Raw genomic sequence first — 10,933 nt, 5'->3', positions numbered from 1 at the left:
TGTATCCATTTTGAAGCGCCATCTGTAAATCTGAACAACAAGCATTAACGTCAATATTCATACCTACAGGGCCTGTTTACATATTGATTAATGTTTAGTACGACTTCATACATTTGTTACAAATGTATAAACTCACACTAAACACTAATCAATATGTAAACAGGGTCATATATCTATAATTTGTTATATCGAGTTTGCTTTTCTAGTACCCATTAATCAACAACTTTATTATAATATTTGCTTGATGTAAGATATATTGGCAAGCACATATTGTAAAGACATACAGGAAAAGTAAGTACAATACAATGTTATACAAAGCATGATTTTAACAAGAAAATTATAATAAAGTAGCTCGTTAAATACTGGATAAAATAAAATAATAAGGTGAGTATAAATTGGAAAGAAAAGATAGTTGATATTTCATAATTTAAAATTCAAAAGTTTATTACACGATATAACATTTACATGAAGAAAACATCGTCACATTTACAAATACAGGAGCCAAAAGTTTACTACACATGTCGATATTTACATGAGGAAAATATCGCAACATATACAAATACAGGAGGCAATATCTACCTCATGCATGGGTAAACATAACTTTACTTAACCTGCCTAGTTTCCCACTCATCTACTCAAAGGTTATTTGGAAGAGATCCCTTATAGGGATAAATTCGCCTTTGTACTTCCATTACTATATGTTTATGTTTATCAAAAAATGTTCCTAGTTAAACTTCTTATACCTACACAGTTTACACAATAAATATTTCTGATTTCTGATAAAGTATTTTTGTAAACCTGTGTTGTGTACAATAAATTGATTGCTACTGTGTGTGTGGTGGACTTGGTCACTTTTTCTTCAGTGTATGATATCTATTTCAGTTTATAAAAAACATATACTTTATACCACAATAAACGTATCACACGATAGCAATTGGAAGAGACCGGGGAATTAGCGTCATGGCTCTTAGAGGGAAAGATATTATGTAATAAGAAAAAACCGATTAAATAAAGACTTTTTTATATGTACATACACAACAATCCATGGAGCCTAGGCTTTCGTTAAAATTTACAATATAAAGCTAATAAGAACAGGTGAAGGCCTACCAATTAGCGTTGGGAGCTTACTATCACACCATGGCAATTAGAAGAGATCTGGCAATTAGCGTCGTGGCTCTTAGAGATAATGATATTATTTAATAAATAAATAAAAACGATTAAATAAAGATATTTTTATGTACATTTTCAAGCTTAGCAAGCTTTCAGTAGGTAAATAATTTATTACAAGTACACCATTTGTCTATAACAGATTTTCTCTTTTTTGCTGAAAGTCCATGCATTTTAGTATGAAACAATTTATAAGAAAATCAAATAACCTAAGCCAAAGCAGACATTAAAAATGTACAGATGGACATAAATTTATATTAAACATATTAGTTTTTTTTTATCAAAATAAATATCTGCCAACTTGTATTTATACTAAACGTTACAATACAGTCTGTACAATATAAAAATGAAGCAAGGAAATTAAATTCGATTCGTCAATAATACATTCAATTTGGAGATATTAAAGGTCCCTAATGTCAAAAAAACAATATTTATTTTGATGAAAATAAAAGACACGAATTCCATATAACTTTGGATATGAACATCCGACCAAAATGACATTTTAACATAACGGTAATAAATAGTGAATTATCTATCTAACAAAATGTAAACACATTGTGAGGTGTATGAGGAATGTTATGAAATTGAAGGAAGCGAAAGAGGTATGTCAGGATCGTAGCAAGTGGAAATCCGTGGTCTCTGCCTATCCCTCCGGGAAATAGGCGTGATTATATGTATGTATGTATGTACGTATGTATATCAGTAGATACAACTTTTTGCCTATAATTTTAGTAACAATACGTTTTGGTTCTGATATGTTAAGTGTGCATCACGAAATGGACCCAACTCAGCGTAATGCTAGATATAAAGCCAGCGCTGGTCTTCCGTGCGGTCCTTGAAGTGAGAAAGGCTTAGGCACATGTTAAAATGTAATTATTAGCAAAGTGCAGTCGGTGGAGGGAGAACACACATAATATTATGGAATGTCCCACATGAATTCTAGCAGCATCAGTTTGATAATTTCACTCCCGTAGAGAAGCCCGCAAAATAAGGACAGCAGCACCCGTCGTGCACCTAGCCTAGCGAATATGAAATATGTAAGCAGGGACCGGACAACCCTTTCCGCGATAAAACCCTTTCAATGGGCGACACTTAAACATGGCTAACACATTGAAAGACTTTCCCTTTTGAACTGCAAGCCCATTCATACCCTTACCTTTGACTAACCCTTACCGAAAAGCTAACCAAAAATAAGGCTAGCTCTTAATAAGGGTTACCCTTATCTTTAAGCGCTTTTTATAAAGGTTTCCCTTTGCGTGAAAGAGACAGGATTAGTATAGTACTACGGTAGTGTATGAAAAGGAAAGAAAATACGTGCCTAGTCAAAGAACGCTGCCGCCGCCGCCGACGATCGCTCGGATTTGAAGTAATGTGTGCTTTATGAACAACGTAGACGACTTAAATTAGCACGCTTATATGCTAAAAGGGAAGCCCTTTATAAGGCTAACCCTTATAAGCAATATGCAAGGTGTTGGTGAGCGGATGATAAGGGTTTTGTAAGGGTATTTGGGCTACCGATTACTCAAATGTGGTAGCTTTATATAAGGGTTTTTAAAACCAAAACAAAGGGTTTCGTCTGGCAAAGGGTATGGTGAGTTAAGCCTTATGCAATACCCTTATAAAACCCCGATAAGGGATAGCGGGCCGGTCCCTGTATGTAAGTAATTGTTTTGCGTCAGGAGACTAAGCTAACAGTCTTATAAACGAATGCTACGGAATACACAACTAATACGTGTCCAATAAGTCAAAATTGTACCATATTACAGAGACGCATAGTCTTTACGGTTAATGCATGAAGTTTGGAGATGTGAAAGGTCCTTCCTCATCATCTTCCGTGCGTTATCCCGGCATTTTGCCACGACTCATGGGAGCTTGGGATCCGCTTGACAAGTAATCCTAAGAATCGGCGTAGGCACTAGTTTTTACGAAAGCGACTGCCATCTGATTGGTTATTTTGTGTTTAATTCCTTCGAATATAATTGTGTTTATGCCACTGTGGTAAGTTTAATTTCGCCTAATAATCTTTTCATCGCTTTGCCAGGTGGAAGTGAAAAATATTCACACAACAGCCTGTATTAGCACTTCGGACTCTATTTGTAAAGCGAGAATGGCATAATTTTTTTCTTTTAGTGAATAGCGTCGTCCTTTAGGGTGCTTCGTTGATTGTTATTGCATTTTCACTAAAAGCTGAGCTCTGCTGTGATGTGCTGCACAATGTCATACTGTCTGGAACGCGGCAGTGCTTGTATGAAAGTCCCCTTTTGGGCAAACGGTTATCTTCCATTTGAAGTTGTTTTACCTTAAGCTGCACCTCACGTTTGTTCGAACCTGAAAGAAAACAAAATTATAATATTATACGTATAATTTTTAATAAATTTTGGTTTTAGTCTGTCACTATAAATTTAAGTTTTTTATGTCACCAAATTTATTGTTGATACAACTTTTTATCATCAACTGTATTTTTATTTCTACAATAGGCTAAGATGTCAAATTTTTATTTATGGTATCAATCGATCAGGTTTGTTTTTAGGATGGGATGAGATCCATTGCAAAAGACAAAAGTCAGAAATGATAGTCAAAGTCCGACGTCAACTACTGATGTGGAACACATACGGGCAGAAACAATGCCACTAACGGGAGCACACGCTCACACGCAACTAGCATACAAGGTTAAGCATTCCCTAAGTAAGGCTACAGACGAAAATCGCTAGTAGGCTATATAAACGCCCCATTGTAAAACTGTATCCTCGTCTATCATTCCAAAACTTAATCTTCTTGAGCGGTTGTTCAATATTCTTGCGGTATGCGGCCGGAGCGATAATATAAGTATATCAACTTTAGCGGGCTACAATTGCTATTCAATATTGTCCTGTCTCGTTGGCCAGTAGTCCTAGTAGTAGTACCTTCGAGTTTTTATGTACTAGTTGCTCTGTGAGCTGTAGACCTCGCGAGCATAGCTTAAGATAAGATGGATGTGTGTCTAGGGCTGTCCTGCCGACTAACCACCAAAAGATGACGTGATTGTGCACAATTTGCGAATTATCACCATCGTTTCCAAAACGTTTCTATCATTTTCTAAGCATTTTCTAAGACGTGTTGATATTTACGCATGCAACAAAAATATGACGTCTAAAATATAATAATATTTGTAATATTTGCACTCAACAGCAGACTGTCACACTTCATCAAAAATGTGTAAAGAAAGACAGCAAAATATAGCAATATCTTGCATTCACGCACGGACTGTATAGATTAATTACCCAAAATTTTTGTTTCCCAATAGCTTTAGTTCGATTCGCGTTTTTCCCCATTCTGCTTTTCAACCAGGCGTTTATTTTTTTAGTAGTTAATTTAATCACACGCGTATGTCCCAGTCGCTTTTTTCCCCAAAGAGTAATATTTTCGAGAACATGCCTTCATACCCTGAGGCCCCTGAGGCGACGGAGCCCCGCTACGCGGGGCTCCTATTTCTGGGCGGTTTGCCCTTCGGGCATCTGAAGCTACCTAACGAACCTAACCTACCTATCTATGTGACTTAGTGTGACTATCGTGAAAACATTACTCTTTGGGGAAAAAAGCGATTGGGACATACGCGTGTTAACTCTTCTTCTTCTTCTTCTTCTTTGTCCTGGCTATTATCCCAGTTTATTTGGGGTCAGCCCTCCTAGTAATCCTGCGCCACATCGCACGATCGTGGGTTGTCTCCTCTGTTGTACTGCTTTCCTTCATATTAAATTAACTACTGAAAAAATTAACGCTGGTTAAAAAGCAGAATGGGGAAAAACGCGAATGGAACATAAGCTATTGGGGAACAAAAATTTTGGGTAGCTAATCTAAACAGTCCACGTACGTACTGTGTCAAATGTCAGTAGATTCGTAATGTAAAGTAACAGAGTAACCTAGAGGGCGCAGCGGATGGAATGTTTATTGTTAAAAAAGATTAGAAATTAAATTTAAATTCTTGTTTGAGACTTTGACAAGGCACTGATATTTTCAGATATTAATTGTCGTGTGCTCGTGGCATTCGTAACCTCTGTTTTGAAAAAAAAAACAGATTACATGGTTCAAACCCTGACGGTGCCAATTTTTTTTTCGTTCTTTTTCGTGTTAACCGTATGTTATTCTTATTATCAATTGAGTGTCGCGAATTCTTCTACCGACAACTACAAAAACGCTTCTATTGATAGCTTAGTACTGTTGGCGTGTGAGTCACATTTTTGAGTAGGTAACAAAAGTTTACATTTACTATGGAGAAAACATGAAATTTTATTCATATTTTTCTATCTCGCCAATCAGTCCTGTTACGTTTAAAAGGGTAGAATAGCTATACAGACAATAGGTACTTTTTTCATACAATTTCCATTTCGGGAGAAAATAGTTTCCACTAACTAAATCTTAACAAATCACTTTGATTTTGATGTAAGTTTCGCAAATATTAAAAATAATAATTTTAGTAGGTACATTACCATTAGTTGAACCCTATGAAACTATTGATACTGGATAGGAATGGAATCGATTGGCATAAAAAATGACATGTGAAAAATAAAAGTTTTCATTTTCATACAAACTGTATGGAAAAAAAATCCTCGACTTGTGGATTATTTAGGCGGAAGTTTTTTTGGTCCCATACAAGCTTTTGATCGCGGATAGGAATGGGATCGATTGGCATCAAAAAACCATGGGGATAGGCTGTATCAGGGATACAGCCGCAGTGGTTGATGTGAAACGTGGCGTGGAAGTTATTGCGAAGACCGCATAGGGCCGCTGCTTAGGGACCTCATAGCGTAAAGCAGGCGCCCTGTATGCGCATTTGAGCTTTTTATGCCTTAATATTCGCTCACGGTGGCCTCAAACAAACACAGTCGTGAAATTCCTGTAAAATTGCAACATTTTAACTCTTCTCCAGCTTTTTATAATACCGCGTATTTTATTTTTATAATATTTCATAAAGTTCTATCAAATGAACTCAATTGTATCTAAATCGGTTAATGGACTGATGAGTAACTATTAACACTGCAAATAGGGGTCATTTTAGCTCCGAATGCGTCGTTTCTAGCGCAGAATCAGCGCCAACTATGTCAGCAGCACATGCAGTTCCGGGTAATAGCTACTTTCGTTGATACACTGATATCGAAACCATATATAATATACCGCCATCGCGCCATAACACTTTTTCGTTAAAATCGGTTTTCGTTCCGAGCCCCTCTACGGGTTTTTAAAGACGTGCACCTTAAGGATGACTCACGTTAGACCGGGGCGTGACCGGACCGGGGCGGGCCGGAGCGATCCGACACAGGGGCTATCAGGAGCGCCACCGTCGCCGGGGCGTTCCGGGGCCGGGGCGTCAGGGCCACCCGACACTAGTTGTGTATCCGAGCAACGGACTGTTTATGACAAATGTCACAAATAATTGTTTGCTGATAGTGATAACTAGGAGAAAAAATGGAAAGGCCGAATAAAATTAAAATTTTGTCCCTTGCTGCCGTAATGGCAGATGAAGAGGCTGCTGCGGGCTCCTTAAGCAGCTTTGGACCTACGACGACAATTTTTTTGATTATTTTCATATGACCCAAGACTCTTTCGAAGCCATTCACGACAGGATTAAACACCGTTTGGTCAAACAAATAACTAGATTTCAGGAACCAATAACCAGCAAACATCGTCTGGCTCTCTGTTTAAGGTAAGATATACAATGCGTGTATTGTGTATAACAAATAAGTATAATAATGTGCCGAAGCATATATAAAGCTATTGAGAAGAAAGGAGATGACCGGTTCGCCATACAAATATAGTCCCCATTTTCCTCTCTAGATTATTAAGAATATAGTTTTATAAAATTAGATGTTCATTAACTATAGCTATCATCCTTCGCTCTACATCTAATTATATAAAAATAATTTCCATAATATCAATATTCAAAGAGGAAAATGGGAACTAGGTTTGTATAGAAACTACGGGGCGGTTGTCCAATTTCTTCTTAAGTGTATATATTTAATGTATCTTTGGATTCAATTCATCACCGTCAGACAGATTCAGTAAATATAGCTTCTTACTTCTAAAGGGGCCCACTGACTACCAGGCCGCCGGACGATATCAGCCTGTCAGTTAACCGCAAAAGGCCACACACTAACAGTTCTCTGTCAGTTTTTGGCCTCACGACTAACACGAACCGATAGTGTGGGGCCGCTCGACGATGAGAAAATGAGAAAATCAAAAAATAAAGTTTTTCTACCTATACCGTGTTACATATCAAATGAAACGTGATAGCTAGACAGTTGAATTTTTTTACAGATGATGTATTTCTGTTGTCGCTATAACAACAAACACTAAAAACAGAATAAAATAAATATATATTTAAGTGGGGCTCCCATACAACAAACGTGATTTTTTTGCCGTTTTTAGGGTTCCGTACCTCAAAAGGAAAAAACGGAACCCTTTTAGGATCACTCGTGCGTCTGTCTGACTGTCTGTCTGTCTGTCTGTCTGTCTGTCACAGCCTATTTTCTCCGAAACGACTGGGCCAATTAAGTTGAAATTTGGTACACATATGCATGGTATAGTATCTCTGAAGAGGAGTAATGTAATACTGATAATAATGCCATCTCTGGGTTATGCTGGACATATATTCCTCAGCCGTGGTGCCCTGCTGAGCTAAAAAGCGGTATCTCAATTGAAGATTGCATGCAAATAAGTACCTTAAATTTGAATCATAACGTTCCGTTTCCAGTTCATTCGTTTTTGAGATACCGCCTTTAGCATAAGGAGGGCTGAGTGTGGCTAGATATCATTCTTGTGTGTAGATAGTAGAAAACAAAATATACCAAAACAAATATTTAAGCAGGTAACTTAATCGTATTTAATTAAATCTAGAAGAATATATTTTAATAAAAAATGTTTTGATAGTGTTACTAACCTTACGTTGCAAATGAACTAGGAAACAAAATAAATTTGAAACGTAAAAGTAGTTTTTTTAATATGTAGTGCAAACACCGTACAATGACAGACTGACGTATTTAGACGAATAAAAAAACCAAATGACGTTTGGTTTGACGGGAAATTTTGAAATTATTTCTAAGTTGTTTTTTAATATAAATTCCGTTTAAACATATTTTTGGTCAGATTTATGTTAAGATATTAACAAACAGCGTTTCTTTATATCACAACCAACCTTGTAAGTTGTGTTGAGTTGTGCTCTTACTCATTCAACCAAACCAACGCAGGCAAGATGAAAAGCAATGCCGGCCGGGCCGCGCCGAATCTGTGTACCTTCTTGTATGTACATCGGTATAAGGGCAAGGTAAGTAAATTTTCGAGTTTATAATATATATATACCTCCTGAACATTTATTTATTATTTCATCTTTATCAAAAGCTTTGATAGAGGCTTCGGGTAAAGCATATTTATGAAATGTTGGCGATGGAACATGGAACATTGTAACATTTCAAATAACAGCCGTTGAACTAGCACCATTCTTAGTGCCCGTAAGGCCCGTCATACACGTTGCTCTGATTATCATAATTAAGATACTATTTTCCGTGCCTAGGTCTTAATCTGATAAATCAACTACAACCTGCCAAAATTAGAAAGACATACATCTACTGATAAAATCCAACCACAATACGTTACCTTTGTCGACATTTTACATGAATAATATCCCGATTCACTGATTTCTTGTTACCTAACATTAAATGTGACAATAGCACACCCTTAAAATGCATGCTCAACACTTGTCCTGTTTCGCTGTAAAATAACCTTTTTATACTTTTGATAACATCTTAACTGTTAATATATTTTCAGGTATTAAAAAGCTTTCAGAATAAAGTTGCGACACGGCAGGTATCGTGCTTTTCTTCGATAAGTTTTTCGATGTTGTCAATGGCAATTTCAGTGAACCTAAAAAAGGAAAATCTACCTAATCTAATGCGCTGTAACACCCAGATCACCGCACCACAAATTGTGGATAAAAAGCTTGAATGTTCTCAAAACTATGAAATATGCGACAAAAATGGATCTAAATTAAATCAAAAAAAGTTGGATCAAACTATTGAAGCTTTCCAAGTTATTTTGGAATCAAGAAGAAGAAATGAATTAGGTTGCCTCTAATTATTGTTTAAAACATAGTCAGGAAATAAATTGTTACATACTTGCTGTTAAGTTATTTTCACGGAAGTGCGCTTAAAGAGTCGCTGTATTTGCATGTGTCTTAGTTACTTGGAATGGAACGTATGTAAATAAGTAGGTACTTATAAATAATATATTGTACTTGATTCAACATAAGTTTTCATTTATTTATTCTGAAAAACTGATTTATGTAGTTTTCTAAGCAAATGGAAATTGGTACGACAAAGATTACTACATAAATCAGTTTCCAATATTAAAGTTGTTACATGTAGGTAAAGAACCCATAAGTACGTGTGTGTGTGTGTGTGTGTGTGTGTGTGTGTGTGTGTGTGTGTGTGTGTGTGTGTGTTAGTGTGTGTGTGTGTGTGTGTGTGTGTGTGTGTGTGTGTGTGTGTGTGTGTGTGTGTGTGTGTACATGTGTGCGTGTTTACTGCATATACAGTCTCATTAGTTGAGAGCAGGACCGCTAGGGGCAGCACTAGTAGAGACGTGAACGTGAAATGTCCGAGAGTTTCTTATCTATTACAGTAATAACATATACTAATCTATGCACATATGTAGGTTTGTGACTCCTTTTTTGAATAACCCCATACTGTAGCCCCTCGGGAAAACCTCGACAGGGAGCTTATTTCACAGCCGAAGCGTCATATGTATATAAACTTATATTGACCGGGATATAGACCGTGATTACCTTTTGTAATAATACAATTTTTTTTTTGTAATTTTGTAGTCTAGTGAAACTAACCGTGAATCATTCAAAACTCCAATATGTATATAAAAGTAAAATACAAAAACACATACAAAAACAAAACAAAATACTTTTCATTTTTGTACCTTTCTATTGCTCTAGTGTAGTTGGTCTGAAGTTGGTCTGAAGTAAGACTAAAGGGTCTAACAAATAATAATAATAATATGTCGCGGGCTCTTTTCTTAAGCCTTTTTACTTATATACTTTTTACGACAATTACATATTTGATGCTGTCATGTTTTTCGAATAGTAAAATAAACATGTCAAGAGAGAAAATAGTGATCTTATGTTTAGAAAGATACCAAATGTATAAATAAATATGCAAGAACACTTTGAATGTAATGTATCGTGTTACCGCGCGGTCCGCGCGTTAGTAACATAACAACATAAGATGTGCTAAGTAAGGTATTGGCTAATAGGTGTGATATGGTGTAGTGTAGTGCCGCTTGAATCCGCTTAGTATAGGAACCAGACGGACAGAGATTCCTGCTTTCGCCTTTGTGATACCTAATACCTACATATTATTAGTATGCATTAGACTTGTCTTTCACGTATTATGTAAGAACGTAAAGCTTTATTGTGCACAGTGCGACCGGATATTTAAGACAAAGTTCGGTTTTGCGAGCCATATACGTGCTCATTAAAGGAAATTGTAAAGGTCGCCGTTGTCGGACACGATATGGAGGACTATATATAAGAATGTAAAAGGAACTGAAATAAGTAAGAAGCGGAGTAAATCAAATATTACCATACAAGTATGTCCAAAGAAACAGCGCTTTGTTAGAAGAAGTTATTTTTTAGGGTTCCGTACCTCAAAAGGAAAAAACGGAACCCTAATAGGATCACTTTGTTGTCCATCCGTCCGTCTATCTGTCTGAGTGTATGTCAAGACCCTTT

The sequence above is a fragment of the Cydia strobilella genome, chromosome 2, assembly GCF_947568885.1.
Source record: "Cydia strobilella chromosome 2, ilCydStro3.1, whole genome shotgun sequence".
Lineage (NCBI taxonomy): Eukaryota > Metazoa > Arthropoda > Insecta > Lepidoptera > Tortricidae > Cydia > Cydia strobilella.
Note: the sequence above shows the minus strand (reverse complement) of the source record.